This window comes from Lissotriton helveticus, chromosome 6 (genome assembly GCF_964261635.1).
Source record: "Lissotriton helveticus chromosome 6, aLisHel1.1, whole genome shotgun sequence".
Taxonomy (NCBI): domain Eukaryota; kingdom Metazoa; phylum Chordata; class Amphibia; order Caudata; family Salamandridae; genus Lissotriton; species Lissotriton helveticus.
Window position 1 is genome coordinate 1,772,834,612 of NC_136067.1, and position 21,621 is coordinate 1,772,856,232.

Genomic DNA, 21,621 nt, shown 5'->3' on the forward strand with positions numbered 1-21,621 from the left:
TTTAAGCTCAGCCACTCGGACCCAGATCATTTTATGTTTTATTGTGCTACCTTTGGAATCACGAAAATCATTCTGAATCCAAAAGAACAGGTTTTCATTGTAAGACTGGACACAGTAGTAAGAATCACTCACAATAAGAGTCATCACACTAGGATCAGCGTACTCCAATGCAAGCATCAGAGCACGAAGCTCTGCCAATTGTGCGGTGCAGTCCCCTAAAGTCTGCGTGTGCACGACTTTGGACTTGAACTCATCATTCACCATGGCACCTACCACAATGGCGCAAGCAGAAACGTATGCGTGTTTAGACCCATGCGCAACTTGCGCTGAACCATCAGTGGATATGATGCAATGGAAATCCTCCAAAGGCCGCATAGCCAAAGGTGCAGGATGAACAAATTCATATTGCAAAAACTCCTGCGACTGTAAGGAGGCATCAAAAATAAACGTGACATCCAGAGATGTCAATGATGCTGCCCATTGTATCCACCGTGGCTGCAAAGCTTTAGAATTTGGTATGCTGGCTTTCGTCACTGCCTCTAATGCAGGATACGGGGTAACAACCAACATGCGTTTTCCCTGCGACAGTGCACGTTCTTTAAGAATCGCCATCTGCACTGCTGTCAAAACTTTTTCCACAGAGGGAAACCGTATTTCAGCCGAAGTGTACGAGTGTGACTTGTAAGCAATAGGTACTGTGTCTCCTTCGTTAAAAGTAAGGTAAGTGAAACCCACCGCCCCAGGGATGATTCGTATCACCAGGTTGGTGTGCTTATCACGAGTCAGTAAGAATTTAGATTCTAGAAGATCAGCCTGCAAAGATCGCAAAATAGCTGAGAGTTCTGGCAGCCAGCACGATTTGGTAAAAGTAGGTTGTATCAAAGCATACAAAGGCTTGATACGCTGGGCATATTCAGGAATGTAAGTACGCCCGAAATGTAAAAATCCCAGGAAGGACTGTAATTTTTTCAGAGTTGTAGGAGCGCACAGTTGTGCGCATTTCTCCAAGAAGTGAGGGGCCAATCCTCGACCTTCATTGTTGAGCTCGTAGCCCAGGAACACTGTGTACTCCGCAATGTGAGACTTTGCAAAGTTGAATTTGTAACCGAAGTCCGCAAAGTTACAAATTATGCGGTCAACGCGACACAGATGCGCCCAATGCTCGTCGTCTGTGAGATATATATCAACCACATACGAACACGCATCCGTGTCCACTCGAGAGTATGAATTACAAACACGAGAGAGACAATGCGGGCAGCAAACACGCCTGGACTATTCTTATAGCCCATTGGTAAACGTTTGTATTGGCGCTGTTTGCCGCCACTTGTAAAACTGGTCCATTGGGAACTTAGACCATCTAAATTGTGGGCAAAAAAAACATTGGAAATGTCAAGTGTGGTTTTAAACCATTTACGCACAAGACCATCCACTAAAGCAGAGCCGTGGGTATTCTGTACTGCACAGGTACCACAATGCGAGTTAAGATGCCGGTAATCCAATACCAAACGGAATGAGCCGTCTTGCTTGGTCACAGTAAAAAGAGGGTTATTCATCGGTGACACACAAGTTTCAATCACACCTTGATATTCCAATTGTTCAAGGATTTCCGCAACGGAAGCCTTAGCTTCGCATCGGATGGGATATTGAGGTTGAGGCTGTGGCATAGACCGTAAGGGAATCTCGTGGTGTGGGGAAAATTTATCCCAACCACAGTGTGTACGGTAGAGAGCCGGCGCAAGGGCTTTAGCCCACTCTTCTGAAAAATTCAGCGCATGCTCCTTCGAGACAGTGTGCGCGAAACTAGGGAGGATCACCTCCTCTCCTCGGAGCTGCGAGCACAAAAGGTGGGGGCCAGTCAGCCTCCGCTAACAAAATGTCATAGGTAGTCATAAGATTTTCTCAAAATACCCCTTTTATGGTACGTTGTATGTCACCTTCAACTAAAAGGACTATTTCATAAAGTCTATCGGGGGGAGCTACTCTAGTGTCAGCTGTCTCCACAACAACATATCGGTCAGTCGCTGTCACCTTCAGTAGTGGACGCAGGGCCTCTCGCACTATGGTAATCTCCGCCGCGCTGTCCAGCAAGGTCAGAGCCCATGTCTGATTCCGAAGCTGCGTTCTCACTATCTGTGGCATATCTCGCTGTTAAAGCGGTAACTTTCTTTTTCTGAAACTGGGGTCTTTTCGGTGTTGAATCGTCCTGCTTGCCTTTACTGTCTTTCGGGCGGGGCTGGTCGTGTCCCTGCTGGCCACCCCAACCTCTGCCGCCTCCTCCACCACCGGTCGATGAGGCCGATGATTCCTGAAAAGAACAAGGCGAGCGTAGTTCAGAAACCTGAAAACGATCAGGTGATTTTATCATCGCGCGATCGCGCAAGTCATAAATACGTTCTGTAGGTGCAGGCACCGGAGATGCAGGATGAGACTCCTGTTTCTGCTGTTGTTGCTCACCCTGTTTTTGTTGTTTTTCCAGCCAATTCTGCTTCTTGGCCTTGGGCTGTCCGTCAGTCTCTGACTTCTGCCCTTGGGGTTGTTTTTTTCTCTTTTTCTGAGAAAGGCTTGACTCCCAAACTATTACGGCCTACGGTTTTATAAGCCACCACAATAATTCTTGGTAACTGTCGGGGTTTGTCAGCATCGGGTACAGCCAGCAAAGCATTAGACACCTGAAAGCTCACTGCATCTCCCTTGACATTCGCAAGTACGAGATCGGAAACCACGTCAAGTACCGCATAGGCGCATACCCAATTCAACCGCTGCCTCAGGTCCGTTCTCATCTTGAACATGCTTAATGACCGTTGGAAGGACAGTCATTGACCGTGTGCCGAAGCACCTTGTATATACTGCGGCAAAGATCTTACTCCAATACTCACAGTCACCAGCTTCCGGGATCAAGTCTTTTGGCATGCTAATTGTCAGAATCCTGTGTTTTTCACCAGGAGTCATGTTAGGAAATACTGCTTCCAGCTGGTCAAACTTCTCGGCAAGCCAGAAAGGAAAATCATCCTTATTGTGGGAGTGCTTGCCCATTACTGCGTTCACCATCACAGGACTGAGCTTCATTCCGCCCTGTCCGGCTGGAAGCGCCGCAACACCTGGGGACCCGTCCGGGAGATTGCGGGTAATGTACTGCACTAACGACCTAATTACGCTAATTGCGACTACATGTTGTCATCTTAAATCTACAAGGGGACACGCCCCTTGTTGAGGATGCGGTGTAAATCCAGCCAAAACAGGCCAAGTTTGCCCGGAATGGACAAAGGACCTACCCTCGGAGTTAACAAAGAGTGGGGTATGGCGCCATTAAACCAAACTCGGTGCTGCCAAGCATTAATAGGAACTTCCTGTGTCCTATAGGGAACATGTTCCTGTGGCATGGCAGTGGGAGTGTACGTGTCGAACACATTAGTATTTGCATTCACAGCCGGGAAGGCCACCCACGAGTAAAAATTTCGTATGGGTAAGCTGTTTCCGCACTCACCACCATGATCACAGCCATGCCATCTACGGGGACATTGTAAGTCTGCAAATGATTGCGAACCGCATTCCGACTATGCTGCGGAATATCAATGGCATTAGCCATAGTGACACTGTAAGAAAGTGGTACAAGAAAAACTATGTAGCACAACTGGGTAGCAATTCAAGGAAACCGTTTAGAAAGAATCAAGCTTGAATAGACCTATATAACTATAGGTAGGTTTGTCCGACACCACTGTTAACCGGAAACAATAGCGAAGGGGTTAAGGACTGAATGAAGTACTACTCAAGTGTCATGTAATAAGACCACCAACGGTTGGGCTCCATGTCGCAGGGATCCTTCTCTCACACAGAACTGTGCATAGAGACTTGGAACCTCAGTGAATTAGGGTGTGGCAAAACTCACCCTAGTACCCAAAATCCCCTACCAGACTAGTAATCAATGTCTCATTGGTTCTTACAAACTCCCAATGATTTAGACAACCCAGAACATGGACTTAGAACACCTCAGGTAACGTGGAACACATGAACACTCTTTGGTTATACTATCATACCCGTCCAAAACGAGGAGTGAATGAAGACACGTGCATGTTTTAAATGTTTATTTCTAATGCAGTGTTCTCAAGTGCAGTATCTTAGCTGTTACAAGCAAACATATTATAAGAAACAAGGTTATCAGCATAGTTACTATTCCATAAAATACAAAGGGTGAAAGCATGTTCAAATGCTAAAGGGAAAAGGTCTAAATAGCACCTCAGTTTATCCTCCCTTGCTAGTATACTATATTATATCTACAGAAGGTCTCTTTGGGTTTAGAAGGGCGGGCCCATACCTCTGGTCTTAGTAGAAATGGATCACATCTCTTCTGCACCAACTCTCTGCATGCGAATATTCATCAAAGTGTGTTTGCATGCTCTGCGCAGTGCATTATTAAAAGCGCCTAGCTCCAGAGTTGGCCACAGCTGCACATGAATTATGTCTAAACCTTGCGCTGATCAAACTGAACAACAAGCGCTGTGTTGAAATAACCTTGAAGGCCTCGGCACTCACTGTTCAGACATAGCTTAACAAGCAAAGCTGATATTATAGGCAAACACATTATTCTCGTGTGAAGCAAAGTATCCTACTAGGCTAAAAGCTTTAATAACAAAATGTGCCGTGTGCAGAGGCTGCTGGAAAGGAAAATGGCGTTGAAACCTTTAACAAGCTCATGCTAACATAACACAGCGTGAAGGCAAGGCCAATCTGCATGACAGCTTGTTTGCTCACAGTGCAGGCCAAGTTGGTGGAGGTCACATCTTCTGTAGTTATAGGGGGAACCATCCTTTACGATGCAACTTTTACCACGCAGTGCCTTTACAACGCACGTTTTTCAACGCAAGTCATTACAACGAATTGCGCTGGGGGGCGCTCTAGGATAGGTAATAGTTTAAGTTACTAGCCAACACCTTCCCTACTATCCACGGGGACTGGAGTTGGAATAGTAAATTAAACTATTCACTATCCAGCACCCCCCAACGCAAGTTGTTGTAACGACTTGCGTTGAAAAACCTGCGTTGTAAAGGCATGTGTAGTAAAAGCATGCGTTGTAACAACGTACATTCAGTTATAGGGGGTGATTTCAACGTTCTCCTCGACCCTCGCCAGGATCGATCTAATTATAGTCAGCACATTGCTGCTCCACTATCCCGTCGCACCATGATCAATATGATCCATGAGCTCGGCCTAATAGATGCCTGGAAGGCCAAGAGGGGGGCAGTCCCGGGCTTCACTTATTTTAGTAAAAGACAAGGGCATGCCTCAAGATTGGATTATTTCCTTATGGATAGGCCATGCTTAGAGACTTTGGTAGACATCAATATACTCCCAAGCGTCTTATCGGATCACGCCCCCATTTCGTTTACACTCTCGATTGGTAGATCTAGGGATAATTTAGCACCTAGATGGACCCTGAAAAGGGCAATGCTGTATAATCAGGACATAGTCACCGTGATCAGTACATCTATTGAAAATTATTTTCATGATAACATCGGCTCAACATCGCCTGAGTTTGTTTGGGACGCATTTAAGGCCTACATTCGGGGTCATTTGCATTGCTTGACCTGTTCTAAGAACAGGGAGGAGGTATTGCAATTTAAAAAACTGGAAGATAAGATCTCTTATCTAGAACGCGCTAGATTGAGTGGTGACCCAGATAACTTGCCACAAGTCCTTGATCATTTGGAACGCCTACGTTTGGAATATAGGGGGATGCTAGATCTAAAAGTTAAGGCGCAATGGGCTGTCCATGGTATGGAGAATTATGAATATGGGGTAAAAGCTGGAGCAATTTTGGCCCATAAGATCAAAGCGGACCGGGTAAGAAATAACATTAACAACCTAATTATAGACGATATGGGAACTACCTCTTGCGATCAGGAGGGTATGCAGAGGCATCTGCTCTCCCTATTTTCTAAACTCTATGAGGAGGAGTCATCTCCAAGTCCCGATAACATCCTAAAATGGCTGGAGAGCAAGGCCTTACCAAGTCTGACAGAGGAAGGCCGAGACATGCTGAATAGCCCCTTTACGGAGGAAGAAATCAGATCCCATATCAAGAAAATAAAGAATAATAATGCCGCAGGGACTGACGCTCTTCCAGGAGAAGTATTTAAAGTTTTTCAGGTGGTCTTGGCCTCAAGGCTTTGCGAGCTGTTTAACTATGTATACAGTCCAGTGGGAAAGGCTCCTCCATCTTGGAAAGAGTCCATAATAGTACTTATTTTAAAACCAGGGAAGGACCCTCTTAAGGCAGACTCGTATAGGCCTATCTCCCTGCTTAACGTGGATTGTAAGATATTTACCAGCGGTTTGGCAGGGAGACTGGCTAAGTTGGCCCCACAACTTATCAACCCTGACCAAAAGGGCTTTGTCTCTGGCAGACATATTCAAGAGCTAACTCTGCAACTAATAGGCAGTATTGATTTAGCGTTGTCACGGTCGGAGCCCTTGGCAGTGGCTGCGTATGACGCAGCGAAGGCCTTTGACCGTGTCAACTGGGGCTTCCTATGGGAAGTTTTAAGAACTATGGGCTTTGGAACAATCTTTATTCAAACACTCAGAGGGTGCTATGAGGGCGCCTCCGCAGCTATACTCTTAAATGGCCTCCTGACGCCGCACTTTAATATAAAAAGGGCAACAAGGCAGGGGTGTCCCATCTCGCCCCTTCTGTTTGATATCTATGTCGAACCCCTGGCGCAGGCGTTGAGGATGGACGATTTGATCACCCCCTTCAGAGTTATGGATTATAGCTGTAAATTAGCGCTGTACGCTGACGATCTCCTGGTCTGTACCAGCAATCCGGCGGAGGTGCTCCCTAGTGTGGGGGATGCTCTGACTGAATTTGCTCTGTACTCTGGCTACTTGATTAACAACTCCAAAACCGAGGTTATGTGCTGGGGGGTTGATAACTGGGCAGGTACCTGCAGCAGTGAGTTTAAGTATCTGGGGATAATAATAACACAAGACCTAAACAGTATTACCCAGACCAACCTGAAGAAGGTTTCCAAGGATATCAACCATCTTTTCTCCAGATGGCAGAACCTCCCCTTGACAATATATGGCCGTGTGAATTTGGTTAAGATGGTTATCTTGCCCAAACTGACGTACCTGTTCAGCACCATACCTTTGGTTTTTCTTGATCAAATTCAGGGGAAAATCCAGGGTAAAAGAGGCAGTTTCATTTGGGCGGAAAAAAACCTCCAGGCTCTCCTGGAAAAAGCTAAAAAGAAAACTGTTAAAAGGAGGTCTAGCTCTGCCGGATGTGCTTTAGTTTGCATTCTCTTTCAAGCTAAAAAATATTCGCTGTCTCCTTTCTAGCCCCGATGATTCCAACTGGGGTCGGATTTTGACTATAATGGCTAACCTTGAGGGGAAGATACTGGCTTGTTGTATAAATTTGGAGCGCCATTATTCTACAAAAAAGTCTGACTCTAGGTATGAAAACCAGCTCTTCTCGTTTGGAACAGAGTCAAAGTGAGATGGGGTATAAGATACTACTCCGACTTCGCTCCAATTTGGGATTCCCCTGGTCTACCGTTATGCCTCAGGGATAGTTTATCACTCCCCATTAGCAGAGCAGGAATTAAGGTATGGTCTGACCTAGTAACATCTGAGGGGGGTTCTCCCCTGGGAGGTCCTGAGATTAAAGATCGGGGACTCTTTCTCCAGATTCAAATATATGCAACTTTGTTCTTGGTTTCTGGCTGAGAAAGAGAATATTGGTGGTAATTGGGATATCGAGCATGCCCTTCAATCTTCTAACCCTAGAAAAATAGAAGTGGGATTCTGGTATAGAAATCTGTTGGACGCGGAGGAACTACAGTCCCCTCTACCTCACCTAGTCTGGAATTCCTTCACGCTTGAGGAAGCCTCAGCTAGTCTATACGGGACATCCCTCCAAATTTTAAATAAATTCGTCAGGCCAGCCTCTCTAAAAAAAAAAAGCACTTCTATGTCATCAATAGGCTGTATTATACGCCGAAAAAAATAGCGAAGTTTGTGAGTCCTTCCCCTAAGTGCCCCAGATGCGGCCTGGTCGAGGCCGATGATATTCACACCTATTATGATTGCCGTATTTTGGGACTCTTTTGGGCTAATGTGGAGAGGGCTATGGAGGGTATTTTTAAAGTTAAATTGTGCCTTAACACAGCTAGAGTACTGTTTGGTTTAGATGCTGATCTCTTAAGGGTGCTATCGGTGACACAAGTGGCCCTGTTTTTTAGTCTAATCTTTATTGCCCGTAGAGAGATCTGCAAATTATGGATGGATGCTAGTCCCCCTCTCTATGAAAACTGGTTGCGCGCAGCATTAGGTATGGTGCGTTTAGAATTGGGCATGGCACATAATGTAAATAGCAATGTATGGGAACCTTTGATCTCGTGGGGCAGAGAAATGAGGCTGGTCTAAAGTCTCAAAGGTTCTATGATTACACCATGCCTTGGACAAAGAAGCAGGCCGGGTTGGCTCCAGGTGAATGCAAGAACATTAGCCCTGGGCGCCCAGGACGGACCGGGTTTTAAGATGTTCATTTGCAGACGCCAATGGTGAAATGAGGACCTAAAAAGAGAAAAATAATAATAATAATAATAATATGTATGTATCTATATATTCATTCCTTTTCTCCAACTGTAAAAAATAACTCTGACTCTCTCCAGTGCACTACCCTATATTTTACTAAATACCTCTTTCAATATATCCTCTACCTTGTGGTAAATTAAATTTACTTATTACCTCATTTCTGAATTTCTATGCTTAATAAATCATAATTTCTTGTCAATGCAAAGCGAGGAGTCCGTGGTGCTCAAATGAAGGAGGAGGAGACCAATAACTCGAGTTAAGGGGAGCGCTTCCAGCACCAAGCGGGCACAGGAGCAATCTCTCAAGTCCCTCTCTTGAAGTGGGGAATCTTTATTTTCAACAGCAGGACATTTATACAGTCTTGGTCACGAGGCAAAATAGAGGGACAAACAGGTCATGGCAGATACAGGAACAAAGATCAGCAAGAGGAGCAGATTGTGAAGAAATGGGGGCGTGTCTTAGGCTTCGTGAGGGGACTTGCGATGTGAAATAGTCTGACAGATGGAAGGGGGAGGCTTCCTCATTTGGCGTTTGTGCTCGTGCTTCATGTCAGAAACAGGAACCATCTTGTGTAAAACAGGAGCTATCTTGCTGGTTCTGGGAATTGGCTGAACCACAAGAGTCAAAAAGAGGAACTATCTTGTGTAAAACAGAGACCATCTGCTCTCTGGCTTGCAGTAACTATTTCTTAAAACAGCAACTATCTGCTGGTTCTGGGAATTGGCTGAAGCACAGGAAGGGGTGGTCAATGAACTAAGATGTAAGTTCAAAGCTGTCAGGTTTGACAGTGGGACCAATCGCACTCCTTTGGGGAGATAAGTCCCTCCAATATTGTACCAAATTAAGTGTTCTTGAGGTATATCAAAAGGTAAACTGTTGGATATTCTTATTTATTCATTTAATCAATGATGTTCTCGAAATAAGCTGTTACATCACAGCAGTATGAAGAGTTCAACAACATTCCAATAAAACGTGTCATCCATTAAGTCATCCAAATACCCAATGCATTTCGTGCTATCTGCACTTCATCAGGGGGAATACATTTCAACTTTTGAAAAAGCCTCTCTCAGTTCTTCCAGCTCATCTTTGTTGATATGGGTAGTGGCAGCCATCTTCAAACTTTAAAAATACCGGAGCTCCGTCCCCTCTCCTGGTCCAGCCAGTTCCTCTGCAGTCAGTCAGCCACCACTCTCACCACGTCTCCCTTCGCACGCTGCTGCCAGAGCCGGGCCTCAGTCAGCCGCCCTGACAGCTTTGAACTTACATATATTGAGAACTCCCCAACGGTCAGAGGGAGCAAACCGGTCAGCACCCAAGTTACTTCAAGGAGCGAATTGAACTTGAACTAGAATTAACACAGAGTGCCACACTACTCTCCTTTCCATTTGCCAATGAACTAAGATGCCAGGTGCAGGGTGTCTTACAGTTAAGAACAGGAACTATCTGCTGCTGGTTCCCAGAATTGGCAGAACCACAGAAATATGTGTGTTCACAGTGTACAACCTTGTTCTCCTTCTATTAGTTGGTGTGGTTTCAGGGCCTAACCTCGTGCTTCCTCTTTCAGTTGGGGGGGGTCACAGGGCAGCTGGTGTGACAGGCTGAGTTGCCAACAATGGACAGGATGTGGCTGAGTCTCTGGCACAACTGGGGGAAGGCACACAGGCAGGCTTCTTGGAATTGGCTCGACCACAAGGAGCAGGGGGTTGTGCAAGATTCAATGGGGATGTGAAGGACAGTTTTCAGACAAGTTGCTGAGAGCATGTCACACACAAAATGGGTGTTTGTCTGAGAAAAATGGCTGTCAGGCAGAAACAGGGAAATGATGGGGCACAATTGTCAATTTTATTTCCACATTCCCTCCTTGCCCCAGAGAGTACCTACATTATATCTCAATTTGCATGAGATTATCTGTACATTCTTGTAGCATAATTCTTTCCCTTTCTCTCTGCTGGACAAGAGGTTTAGGAATGCAGTTTGCAGCGCATAGACCGCACAGGACAGGGCCAGATTGGATGCAAAGGCAGCATCCAGTTATTATCAAGAATATTATACCTGCTGCTGACAGCAGTTGCCATCCCCAGGACGATCTGACATGGGGCACTAGGAGGTCTCAGTGGTAAGTGGATGGTGCCACAAAGACAGGGGGTAACAGGAATGCTATATAGCAAGTTCCCCCCCAGTTCAAGGGCAGCTGCACATAGGCCGTTTGGCCACAGATGAAATAAGTATGGCGAGATGCTAGGAATGAGGACTTTCCTCTGTCTTCAAAACTTATAGTGGTATGACAGTCACTGTGTCCTAATGGAACAGAGCCATTTTTCTGGATGCACAGGTGTCCTTTTACTGGTGAGACCGAGATGGAAGGGGGACCAGCATTCTTTTTAGGTTTGGTATTTAACATCTTGTAGGACATGGTCATGTTCCCTTGCTTGTATTCTTCACTTTCTAGGACTGTACCGGTCGCCTGAGGATCTCCCTCCTTATTAGGGTAACAGGCAGTATTGAGTACCTTGTTTAAATCCCCCCAAGGCCACCCATTCTTGCATGAATTATTTCCGTCAGGGCAGGAGGTGGGGGTAGTATCGTCAGCTGTTATTAGGGCGAACCAGGCTTCACAAGTTCCATTATAAGAGAATGGGAAAGGAAAAAGAGGCATCCCTCCCTTTTTCTGATGAGGTGGGATGTGGCCACATATCCAACAATTGGTGCTATTACTGGCCTGCTGAGTGTGGTGTAGCATCTGTATGAAGGTATTGTTTCGCAAGGCTAGTCTATGGGCTTGTTCATGAGGGGGTAGGTCGTGATAGGTGTGTTCCTGAGTGCTGTTGGGTGTATGAGAGGTGTGTTGTGTTGGAGGAAAAACAATGTGGAGAATCCAACCAAGACACGTCATAACTGCCATGAGGAAAAATAATACTGTCAAACATATAATAGGACCATTATGTCTTTTTCTAGAGTTCATTTTTTCTTTCTCCCACATAGTCAAGGTGTTAAAATCCATTCCCATGCTCCAACCGCTTCACCACTGGACCGACGCCCAATGGACTTAATTAGCCAGAGTCCGAATGGCAGACCTTAACTTTGATTTGTAATCCTGTTGTGGGGTTAGTTCCAAAGGCAATAAAGATTGTTCAGTCACAATGTCAGTGGGATTGGCAGGGCCATCAGCAACAGTGTCTTTTTGTCCAAAATGTTTCCGGCAGTGGCTTGCGTGGAGCCAGCCCTTCCTGCCCTCGACCTTCACTGCTGTCCGTGTTGTTAGTAGTACGAGTCTTGGCTTCTTCCACCTGGGCTGGAGGGGGCTGGTCCGGTCGAAGTTCCTCACGAGGACCCAGTCCCCGGGTCGGATGGCGTGTTCTTCCGGGTTGGTTTTGTCAGGGAAGGTGGCAGCAACCTGAGAACGACAAGATTGGAGTGCAGACATCAAGGAAGCCAGGTAGTCAGTCAGCATAGTACTGTCAACATCAGTTATTCTTTTAGGCCTTGGCGTACCCCACATATTTGGTGGTCTGCCAAAGACCACTTCATATGGAGATAAGCCAGTTCTGGAATGGGCTACCATACGCATGTAGAAGAGGGCAACCGGTAAGGCTACCATCCAGTCCACGCCTTTGTCAGTGCATATCTTGGCCAATTTTGTCTTCAAAGTTTGGTTGTGTCTTTCTACTAGACCTGCTGCCTGAGGATGTCTTACACAGTGAAACTTCCAAGTGTACCCTAACAGAAGAGACACTTGCTTCATGAGTTCAGAGGAAAAAGGTTGGCCGTTATCTGAGTAGATGACACGGGGCAACCCATACCTCGGGAAAAACTCTCTAACTAATTGTTTAGCAGTTGTCGTTGCAGTGTAATCTGGGACGGGATAGGCTTCTGTCCATCTGGTCAGAGCACACACTACAACTAGTACATACTTGTGACCTCTACATCTCTCCATCTGGATATAGTCCATCTGGAGAACTTCAAATGGATGGTCAGGGGGTTGCAATCCTCCCTGTTCCACCTTTGTGCCTTTTCCTGGGTTGAACTGATTACAAATCATGCACGTTTTAACTTTTTGTTTGGCTGCAGTTCTCAAATGTTTGTTGTGCCATATATTCTGTATGCTGTCTAACATTGCTTTTTCTCCCAGATGCGCTGGTCCATGTATGGTGTTTACCATAACCTGTACCATGGCATCCGGTAGAAACCATACTGCTCTTTCAGGTGTCATCCAGCCTTGATCTGTAAGGACCCCTCCTTTTTCCTTCCATTCTAGCAGTTCCTGTGGTGTGGCGTGACTTTGGACATTCTGGATGTCAGAAAAGGGGTCTCGTATTGTATATTGGTGGTGTGGTATACTTAATTCTGTGTTTGCTGCTAACTTGGCTGCACTGTCTGCAGAATCATTTCCTTTTGATATTTCATCTGTTCCTTTTGTGTGCGCTTTACATTTTAGCACTGCGATTTTCTCTGGTAACTGACTGGCCTCTAAGAGGGCAGTGATGAGTGTAGCATGCTGTATTCTGGACCCATGTGATGTGAGAAATCCTCTCCCTCTCCACAATGTACCGAAGTTGTGTACAACTCCAAAGGCATATTGTGAATCAGTGTAGATGTTAACTGACTTTCCTTTTGCTAAGTGACATGCTCGTGTTAGGGCTATGAGTTCTGCTGCCTGTGCCAACAATATCTCTATCTTGTGTGCTTCTTAATTGTCTGTACCATTTGTGACGGCATAGGCTGCTGCCAATTCTCCTGTGGGGAGTCTCATACATGAACCATCAACAAAGAGTGTCATTTCTGCCTTAGCAAGGGGAGTATCTTGTAAATCTGGTCTTGGTTTGGTCACTAAATCAATTATGTCAATACAATCGTGAATGTCTTCAGTAGGAGAGGTCAGTGGCAACAGTGTTGCTGGGTTTAAAATGTTGCAGCGTCTAATCTCAATGTGTGGCTGAAAAAGTGTCATCTCATATCCGGTGAGTCTGGCTATTGTCAGATGCTGTGTTTGTGTTCTGTTTAACAGAAGTTCTACAGCGTGTGGGACCTGAACTATCAGATGATGTCCCAATACAATAGAATCGCTTTGTCTAATAGCTTGTGCAGTAGCTGCTACTGATTTTAGACATGCAGGCAATGCTTGTGCTACTGGATCTAATGTGCTTGAAAAATAACCACATGGTCTATGTCTGTCTGCTTGAAGTTGGGTCAGGACTGATAGTGCTGTACCTGAGTTTTCTGTTACAAATAATGTAAAATCTTTGGTGTAATTAGGTGTTGCCAGCACTGGGGCTTGACACATAGCTTTTTTAACCCCTTCGACGCTCATGACGAGCTGGGCTCGTCATGAGGTAGCCTCCTCGCACGCTCATGACGAGCCCAGCTCGTCATGTAAAGTGCGCTTTCGCAAAATCCAGCGTACGGGGGGGAATCATGCCGCACGCATGCGGTTAAGAGACTGAAAGGCTTGCGTGTGTTCATCTGTCCAGGGTAATTGTGGAGTAGCGCCAGCTTCGAGTGTTGTCAGCTGCACTAACGGTTTGGAAATGAGTGCAAATTGTGGGATCCACTGTCTACAATATGAGGTGAGACCAACAAAGGCTCGAACTTGTTTCTGTGTTGTTGGTTGTGGTATTTGTTGTATGAGTTGGATGGGTTCCTGTGTAAGCTGCCTACCCTCCTTTGACAACAAGTGCCCTAAGTATGCCACTTGCTGTAAACAAAATTGGAGCTTACCAGGGGAAACTTTATGGCCATTTGCAGCTAGGAATTCTAGTACTAGTAGTGATGTTTCAGCACATGCTGCTTCAGATCTGGCCGTAATGAGGATATCATCAACATATTGTAGTATGGCTGTATCCGTGGGCATTTGAACAGTATCTAGTTGTCTTTTTAATGCTTGGCTATATACGCTTGGACTCTCTGTGAAACCTTGAGGAGCTCTTGTGAATTGGAAACTTCGTCCTTGTAAGGAGAAGCCAAAAAGGTATTGACTGTCTGGGTGAATAGGTATGCTAAAGAATGCGTTTTTCAAGTCAATGACTGAAAAATGCGTTGCTTCCGCATCTATGGCTGTGAGTAGGGTGGAGATGTCTGGAACCACAGGGTGTTGTAGAATGACACATTTATTTAGCTCTCTCAAATCCACCATTAGTCTTTGGACAGGTGGTGTTCCTGGTTCCACTTTTTTATGGACTGGTAAAACAGGGGAATTGCAAATGTTAGAAGTTGTTTCCTTAATCACACCTGACTGTATTAGGTCCTGAATAATTAACATTAATGCTTGTTCAGCCTGAGGTGGAATTTTTTATTGCCTTATGCATGGTAGTTGGGCTCCCTCTTTCAGTGTAACCTTGTGAGGTGTTATTTCCATACATACTACTGTGGTGGAATCAGTGGCCCACAGTGTGTGTGGCAAATCTTTCAAACGCTCATCTAATTCTCTACTTGTGTAGTGGCCCTTGAAATCTCGCAGAAATAGTCTGACATCTGTAGGTGAGCAAACAATGACAGCTCCTAATTCTTTCAATGTTTTTATACCAAGCAAGTTTTCTGGACATGATTTTGTCAATATAAGATCTGTAGTTGTCGTGAGGGGACCAACCTGCAAGGGCAGTGGTTTTGACGTGGCGTTTGTCACAGGTTGTCCCGAGAAACCCAGAGAAATACTTTTTGAACCCGAGAGAGGAGCCTCTGGGACCTCTTGATGGCTTATTGTTGTTTTACTGGCCCCAGTGTCTAGTAGAAATTTCGGTAAACAGACATAATATCGATGCAAAAATATCGACAGGACATAATATCGGGGTAAAAATATAGACTAGACAAAATATCGACCAGACATAATATAGACTACAAAAATATCGATTACTATCGATATTAATAGCCAAAATATCGAATCAAAAATATAGACTAGACATAATATCGACTAGATAGAATATAGACAACAAAAATATCGAAAATAAGGTAAGTGTTTTATAATTTGTAATAATTGTGTAATATAAATCTGTAGCGGGTTGTGGGTTTATAGGGGAATAGGGTGGGAAGTAATTTAAATATAATTAATTAAATCTGTAATATAATAGTAATTGTTAATTAATTATTAATTGTTAATTAATTAAAATATAATTGGTAATTAATAATAATTGATTAATTGATCAATAATTACATTTTCGTAAAATATTTTCTGTAGCGGGTTGTGGGTTTATAGGGGAATAGGGTGGGAAGTAATTTAAATATAATTAATTAAATTTGTAATATAATAGTAATTGTTATTTAATTATTAATTGTTAATTAATAAAAATATAATTGGTAATTAATAATACTTGATTAATTGATCAATAATTACATTTTCGTAAAATATTTTCTGTAGAGAGTTGTGGGTTTATAGGGGAATAGGGTGGGAAGTAATTTAAATATAATTAAATAAATCTGTAATATAATAGTAATTGTTAATTAATTATTACTTGTTAATTAATAAAAATATAATTGGTTATTAATAATAATTGATTAATTGATCAATAATTACATTTTCGTAAAATATTTTCTGTAGCGAGTTGTGGGTTTATAGGAGAATAGGGTGGGAAGTAATTTAAATATAATTAATTAAATCTGTAATATAATAGTAATTGTTAATTAATTATTAATTGTTAATTAATTAAAATATAATTGGTAATTGATTAATTGATCAATAATTATATTTTCGTAAAATATTTTATGTAGCGGGTTGTGGGTTTATAGGGGAATAGGGTGGGAAGTAACTTAAATTTAATTAATTAAATATGTAAATTAATAATAATTGTTAATTAATTATTATTTGGTAAATAATTAAAATATAATTGGTAATTATAAATATTTAAAGAATAAATAAATAATAATTAGTAAATTAATTTCTGTAGTGGGTTGTGAGTTTATAGGGGGATAGGGTGGGGAGTAATTTAATAATAACTAATTAAATGTGTTAATTAATTAAATTTGTTAATTGATTAATAATTGACCATTAAATAAAAGTAATTGGTTTTGGAAATTAAATTTAAGTTTTAGGTTTTTGGGTAAAGGGGTATTTTTAGGGTTCAGGGTCAGTTTGGGGTTTTTGGGTAAAGGGGTATTTTTAGGGTTCAGGGTCAGTTTTCAGTTTTTGGGGTAAAGGGGTATTATTAGGGTTCAGGGTCAGTTTTCAGTTTTTGGGTAAAGGGGTATTTTTAGGGTTCAGGGTCAGTTTTCAGTTTTTGGGTAAAGGGGTATTTTTAGGGTTCAGGGTCAGTTTTCAGTTTTTTGGGTAAAGGGGTATTTTTAGGGTTCAGGGTCAGTTTTCAGTTTTTGGGTAAAGGGGTATTTTTAGGGTTCAGGGGCAGTTTTCAGTTTTTGGGTAAAGGGGTATATTTAGGGTTCAGGGTCAGTTTTGGGTTTTTGGGGTACAGGGGTACTTTGTAAAAATAAAGTAAAATAAAGTAAAATTACATTTAAATTAAATTCATTAAATAAAATTAAATTATATTATAATAATTTTCATTAATTTATATTAAAAAAATCATTATATGCTTACCAATACTTACGTTGTAATGGTATGCGTTGTAAAGGTATATGCGTTGTAAAATCTTGCGTTGTAAATGTATGCGTTGTAAAAGTTTTTGCGTTGTAAAAGTTTTGTTGTAATGGTAGGCGTTGTAAAAGTATGCGTTGTAACGTCATACATCCCTGGAGTGGGAATAGTAATTTTAACCCCTACGCTATCCAGCGCTTTCCCTACTGTTGCACCCACTGGAGTGGGAATAGTAATTTTAACCCCTACGCTATCCAGCGCTTTCCCTACTGTTGCACCCACTGGAGTTGGAATAGTAATTTTAACCCGTATGCTATCCAGCGCTTTCCCTACTGTTGCACCCACTGGAGTGGGAATAGTAAATTTTACCTCTACGCTATCCAACACTTTTGCTAATGTTGAACTCACTATAGTTGTAACAATAAATTTTAACCATTTTCTATGCTACGCTAAAAATGTTATATATGTTTATTTAATAATATGTTTTTATATATATATATATATATATATATATATGTATTCTTTTTGGTGATATAATTTTTTTAATTATATTAATTATTTATTAATACTACATTTATTTAATAATTATTTCTAAGTTTATATTAAATATATTTATTACTATATTAGTTTTAACTTAATTTTAAAACATTTTAAAAAATCGATATTTTGACTGTCTATATTTTTGTAAGTCGATATTTTGGAGTCGATATTTTGGTACTTACCTGTTTGAAGATAGGGAGTCGATATTTTGTCTCTCGATATTTTTGACTCGATATTTTTGTATCTCGATTTTTGTGAGGTCGATATTATGTCAGTGATCCAGAAATTTCCTATCCTCCCCAAGAAGTCGGACCTCTATAAATGGACCTGTCTGATCTACTGGAATGGTGATTAGGGGCAGTTTGTCATCTTCTCTCTCTGGGCAACATCATGAGAAATCTGGGTAATATTCAGTGTAGGCGCTGTCTATAATATTCATTTGGGCCATTTGTGTTGTCAGTGGAACTGAAGGTGTTGAACTGTCTAGGGAACCATTCTGTTTTGGCTGATATGGGCGTGGCTGGGTCTTACCAGTAGCCAAATTGTGCTTTAAGACTGGGCAATCTTTAACGAAGTGTCCCATCTTCTTGCAATAATTACAAGTGCTTTTTATATTTGTCTGGCTACTTGGTGTCTGTTGACGCTGGGGTGCAGTTTGGGCTACTAATGCTTTCATCTTTGTGTCTTTCATGCATTTCTTATCATTTTCTTCTTCATCCCTAATGCGATTCTGGTGATATTGTAGCATTTGTAACACCTGTGGAGGTGTATGTGCTTGCCAGGTACTTTCTACTTTTAGTACTCTGTCCTTAATGGCTGGCAAGGCGTTGTCTACTAATTTGGAAACAAACAGATGCGGGTAAGCTTCACTTGTCGGCGTAAGGCCGCTATTTACCGCAAAAAAATTTCAAGTCTGGTGTAATAATCTCCTATGTCTTCACCATGTTTCTGTTTGCAGGAGGAAATGGCATCCCAGTCCTCCTTTTTCACTGTTAGTAACTGTGGTAGCACCTTTAAAATAGTGCCAGGAAGTGCTTTTAGTCTGTCTCCTATACCTTGACCTGCTACTCTAGTATTTTCATCATTCTGAAGTTCAGTCCATCTAATGTGTTCACCTGCTACTTCCCAATCTTTTTCTCTTAGTTTGTCATACATACCTGATGGCAACAATAATTTCAGAATTGCTGTGATATCAGAAAGAGTATATGTTCCCATCATTAATACATCTCCTAATTCCTTAAAGAATCCAGCAGGATCCTTTGAGTGGGAGGGAACCATCTCTTTCATCCTTAGTAACTCAAGTTTTGTCAAGGGTACATAAATGAAGACGCGTTGTAGCGCTCCATTTGTGTCAGCTCTGGGGTGGACCTCTCTCATGGGGAACTGGCGTGTTTGAGGAAGTCTATTAATTGGTCCACAAGTATTATTGAAAGATTTATATTCAGTCTTTTTCTGGTATTTCTGTCTAAAATCTATAAATGTGTTGAGAAAAACTGAACTATTGTGGAGGAACATGTTATCAGCGCAGTCAGACAGAAAATCTTCGAGTCTTGGATCATGTTTAAAATGAGTGTCATTGAGTGTGATGAGATGTTGTACCATGTAGAGACTTGCTAATCTTTGATGTGAGCGTGGTAATGCTAGAAAAAGCTGGGCTATGAGATCATTGTCATATATCTTATATTGAGAGAAGGCAGAGGGTGTTGAATTACTGGAACCTCATATGGAGGTGGAGTATCTAAGAGGAAATTGGTGAAAGTATCCTCTGGTAGTGGGGCTGTAGGCTGTGCTGATGCAATGTTAATGTTTTCAGGTGCAGATGGCAATACAGGATAAAAACCAGTAGAAATGGCTGATTGTTCCCTTTTATTCCTTTCACTAACTACTTCTTTCCCTATTTCTTGTAACTGTTCTTTCTTGGCCTGCTCTGACATTCTCTTACCCTTTTCAACTTTATGCAATTCCTTCTGTTGCCTCCTATGGGCTTCTTTTCTCCATAACTCTACTGAGTCACTCTGTGACTGGCGGACTCTCTTTTTCTTCCATAACTGTTCCTCTAATTTTATAATACATTCCATGTCAAAAGTACCATTTTCAGGCCATCTATATCTGTGTTCTAGGTCTTTAGTATAATCCACCCATAAATCACAATAAATAAGTGCACCAACACCATGTTTTGCATACATGAAGTGTCCTGGAGTATCCCGAGGAGGAAGGGGAATTTCCTTCTCAAGAATACTCCTTTTGGTTGCCATCTTACGTATTTTCGAGAAAATAGGCATGATGGCAAGACTTTCAAAGATTTTAGAAGTGAGAAAAACACAAACAGAACAAATATCTTTACTGGACCCACGAAAGAGGTGAGTCCGTCTTTTATACTAGTTTAGTAGTCCTCACAAAATAAGTGAGAAACCCACAAAAACATGTATCTTTACCGTGCCCACAAGGTAGTGAGTCCGTCTTTTATACTAGTTTTAGTAGTCCTCACCAAAGATAGGTGAGAAACCAACAAAACGCGTATCTTTACCGCCCCCACAAAAGCTGTGGGTTCGTCTTTATACTTTTCAGCAGTACTCACCGAAAAATAACTGGAAGGCCTCTTGAAGATTTTGGAAAAAACGCGGCGCACAGTTTCAAGGTGGGATTTGTAGAACCTCGGACTCGTCTGCTTCGCAGGTTGGGCTTTGGTTCAGGACGTTCCGCTATTTCCTCACCGCCTCGTGTGGATGCTGGGCCGCAGTCGGTCCCCCTCTTCGCCTCGAGGGAGTTAGCGGGAATTCCCCGCGTTGTGCACTTTTGAAGTCCGTCAACGGTCAGGAGGGGACAGTACCGGGTCCAATATCGCCGGCGCGTGGGGGAAAGGGAATGTCCCTGTTCCGGGCGCCAATTAATGTGGTAAATTAAATTTACTTATTACCTCATTTCTGAATTTCTATGCTTAATAAATCATAATTTCTTGTCAATGCAAAGCGAGGAGTCCGTGGTGCTCAAATGAAGGAGGAGGAGACCAATAACTCGAGTTAAGGGGAGCGCTTCCAGCACCAAGCGGGCACAGGAGCAATCTCTCAAGTCCCCCTCTTGAAGTGGGGAATCTTTATTTTCAACAGCAGGACATTTATACAGTCTTGGTCACGAGGCAAAATAGAGGAACAAACAGGTCATGGCAGATAGAGAAACAAAGATCAGCAAGAGGGGCAGATTGTGAAGAAATGGGGGCGTGTCTTAGGCTTCGTGAGGGGACTTGCGATGTGAAATAGTCTGACAGTTGGAAGGGGGAGGCTTCCTCATTTGGGGTTTGTGCTCGTGCTTCATGTCAGAAACAGGAACCATCTTGTGTAAAACAGGAGCTATCTTGCTGGTTCTGGGAATTGGCTGAACCACAAGAGTCAAAAAGAGGAACTATCTTGTGTAAAACAGAGACCATCTGCTCTCTGGCTTGCAGTAACTATTTCTTAAAACAGGAACTATCTGCTGGTTCTGGGAATTGGCTGAAGCACAGGAAGGGGTGGTCAATGAACTAAGATACCAGGTGCAGGGTGTCTTACAGTTAAGAACAGGAACTATCTGCTGCTGGTTCCCAGAATTGGCAGAACCACAGAAATGTGTGTGTTCACAGTGTACAACCTTGTGCTTCCTCTATTAGTTGGTGTGGTTTCAGGGCCTAACCTCGTGCTTCCTCTTTCAGTTGGGGGTGGTCACAGGGCAGTTGGTGTGACAGGCTGAGTTACCAACAATGGACAGGATGTGGCTGAGTCTCTGGCACAACTGGGGGAAGGCACACAGGCAGGCTTCTTGGAATTGGCTCGACCACAAGGAGCAGGGGGTTGTGCAAGATTCAATGGGGATGTGAAGGACAGTTTTCAGACAAGTTGCTGAGAGCATGTCACACACAAAATGGGCGTTTGTCTGAGAAAAATGGCTGTCAGGCAAAAACAGGGAAATGATGGGGCACAATTGTCAATTTT